Below are 3262 nucleotides of genomic sequence, written 5' to 3' on the forward strand. Positions count from 1 at the left end.
CTAAAGGATGGTTCATGGGGTAGAAGCCCATACTGTTCTGGTAGTCATTCCCAGAATATACATTAGGTGGTTCACAGACTCACAACTACCTGTAACTCTAATCTCAGGGGCTCTGACACCTCTCACCTCTGGGCACCTGCATCCATGTGTACAGACACACATGCATACACGTAATTAAAAATAATGAAAATAAAGGCTAGAGAGATGGCTCAGCAGACCAGAATCAGTTCCCAGCACCCACAAGATAGTTCATAAGTATCTGTAACTTCACTTCCAGTGGATCTAAGACCTTCTGGCCTCTGAAGGCATTAGCCACATAGTTAATTTCTTGAAGGAAGGGAGTCTTTAGTAAGTGGACTGTGTTTGGAACAGTATGAACACATTCACCTTCCCAGTGTTCGTTGCCAAAGACCTTGGTGTGTGGGATTCCCAGTAGGGCAGGAGCCCAGTAAGTGTCTAGACTCCTAGGGAATCACCCACAGCAAGAGACTGAACTAGAGTAAGGTGGACAGAAAGCCAGAAAGCCAGCATGTAAATTTGAAGAGAATCTGGCTGTCTTAATCAAATAAATGACTTGTTTTATCTTAAAACTATCAGATAAACACTGAAGCAGAGCTGCTTTCTTGTGCTTGCAGACAGTTCTAAGTCCTGGATCTTCTGGAGGACATTCAAACACATGGAATGTTATGTAGCTATTACAAGTCTACTTTTGAAAATTGGCTGTGTGGAAAAAAAGTTTCTTCAAAAAAAAAAAAAACTGGGACTGGGATGTAGGACCTTGTGCCTGCTATACAGGCACTCAACCACTGAGCTACATCCCAACACAAGAAAAGAATACACCATTATCATACTAAAGTAATCTCATCAAATATATCATCACTATTTTCATATATCCTGATTCTTTTAGTTGTTTGTGGTGTTTTGTTTGTTTATATATTTTTTCAGACTGGTCTCTTTACTACTCCTGGCTGTCCTGGAACATGCTACTAGATTGGACTGGCCTTGAACTCAACAGAAATCCTGCTGCTTCTCCCTCATATATGCTGTGATTTAAAGCATGTGCCACTGTTTTTGTTAGGGTTTCTATTGCTGCAATGAAACAACATGACCATAAAGCAAGTTGGGGAGGAAAGGTTTTATTTGACTTATACTTCAGCATTTTTGTTCATCACTGAAGGAATCAGAACAGACAGGGCAGGGTCCTGGAAACAGGAGCTTATGCAGGAGGCAGAGTAGGGAGCTTCTTACTGGCTGGCTTGTTTCCCATGACTTATAGAACCCAGAATGGCACCACCCACCATGGGCTGGGCTCTCCCCCATTGATCACTAAATGAGAAAATGCCTTACAGCTGGATCTCAAGGAGGCATTTCCTCAGCTAAGGCTCCTTCCTCTCTGTTGATTCTAGCTTGTGTCAAGTTGACATACAAAACCCGCTAGTACATCCACCATGCCTGGCTGTCCTAATTATTTCTGTTTTTATATTTGCTTAAATTAAGATAGTCTCATCTCATATCTCTCTTACATTTACAAGGTTAACCCTTTTTTTCTTTCTCTTACCCTTGTAAGTCATTTAAAATGAAAATAAGTGGTCTTGTGTTTGAATTGCCAATAAGATTCATGTATTATGGGACACATGCTCGTTCTCCTATATATTAGTTTAGGGCTCAGTGGGACAAGGGGACAAATAATGCAAGGTGGTGCATTGTTGCCTTGTAACAAATTACAGGCAGGGCATTTGTAATGCAAAAATCTGAGATTTAGAGACTGGTTGACATGAAAAAGGTTTTGGATTTTATAATTTTGGACTTTTAAGTTGTGGATACTCATGAGTGTAAACATTCCAGAGTTTACAAAACTCAGAATTGGAAGCATGAAGCATTAGTCTAAATAATCTTTATCAATTAAAAACCTGGAAGTCAGATATGGGGTAAAAGTCTAGACTATCAGAGAACCAGAGGAGCAGCCACCAGTTGCTTCCTACCTGTCTCCTCCCTCTGGCATCCAGAAAAGGCTGAGATCTTGTCTACACCCCACTTTATCGCTTTCTGTCTCCGCTTTCCTAGTGTTGGGATTAAAGTGTGTGGGCCACTGCCTGGCCTCTAAGGTTAACTAGTGACTAGCTCTGCTCTCTGATCTCCAGGCAAGCTTTACTTGTTAGAACACAAGATATCACACAACAGAGGCACTTTGATCTTGTACATTTCTAATAAGGGATGCTCAATCTATCCAAATTTAGTAGCCTAAGATAATAGATATTATCTTGGAATTTTCAGGGCCTTGTGAAGTCACAGGTTCTCAGCTGGGACTGCATCATAAATCATAATGGGACAAGGATATAATCCCTAGTAGACATGCATGCAGACTTCTTGGCTTTTAGACTGGAGTCTTCAGTTTTTGCCAGTTGTTGGCATAGGTCTTCCCTTAGTTTTTTTGTCATCTTCAAGGGGTAACTCCCTCTAGGACAGCTACCTTTCCTAGAGCATGTGATTGAAGAAAAGTAAGAAATGATGTCAGGAAATATCCAAGTGGGAAGTTGTGGTCATTTAGCTTCCTGGTCTTCGCAGTGACAAATGGTCACTTCTGTATTCTATTTGTCACTCTGGTCCATAGCAGGAGAGAATCCATTGAGGTGTTTATGCTGAAGACTTGGATGTTTGGGACATCTTGAATGCTGGCCTTCATAGGTCGTGGTTTGTCCTTCTGTTAAGGTCTCATATTATCTGGATAGGTGTGGTGGCCCATGCTTGTTTAAATCCTGCCGCTTAGGTAGCAGGGGCAGGTGGGTCTCTGTGAGTTCAAGTCTAGCCAGGTATACGCAGAGAGTGAGTGCCAGGTCAGATAGTGCTTACACTAGTGAGACTTTGTCTCAAAGGAGATAGAGAATTTTTTTATGCTACTTGTTTTTTTTTATTTATTAATCATGCATACAGTGTTCTGCTTGCATGTATGCCTGAAGGCCAGAAAAGGACACCAGATCTCATTACAGAAGAAGGTTGTGAGCCTACATGTGGTTACTAGGGATTGAACTCAGGACCTCTGGAAGAACAGTCAGTGCTCTTAACCTCTGAGCCATCTCTCCAGCCCTTGTTTGTTTTTTTGTAATGATAATAGTTCGCTGATGATGATTTCTTTTTTTTTTTTGGTTTTTCGAGACAGGGTTTCTCTGTAGCTTTGGAGCCTGTCCTGGAACTTGCTCTGTAGACCAGGCTGGTCTCGAACTCACAGAGATCTGCCTGCCTCTGCCTCCCGAGTGCTGGGATT

At 41.8% G+C, this 3262-nt stretch overlaps 2 protein-coding genes across 2 annotated transcripts in view; one reads left to right on the top strand and one right to left on the bottom strand.

Annotated features, from left to right (window-relative positions):
- Ogfod1 (2-oxoglutarate and iron dependent oxygenase domain containing 1) overlaps window positions 1-3262 on the bottom strand; it is a 53792-nt gene that overhangs the window by 39275 nt on the left and 11255 nt on the right. The gene's annotated exons all lie outside the window — the stretch shown is intronic.
- Window positions 1-3262, top strand: part of Nudt21 (nudix hydrolase 21) — a 19062-nt gene that overhangs the window by 10809 nt on the left and 4991 nt on the right. The gene's annotated exons all lie outside the window — the stretch shown is intronic.

Source organism: Microtus ochrogaster, chromosome 4 (assembly GCF_000317375.1).
Source record: "Microtus ochrogaster isolate Prairie Vole_2 chromosome 4, MicOch1.0, whole genome shotgun sequence".
Classification (NCBI taxonomy): Eukaryota; Metazoa; Chordata; class Mammalia; order Rodentia; family Cricetidae; genus Microtus; species Microtus ochrogaster.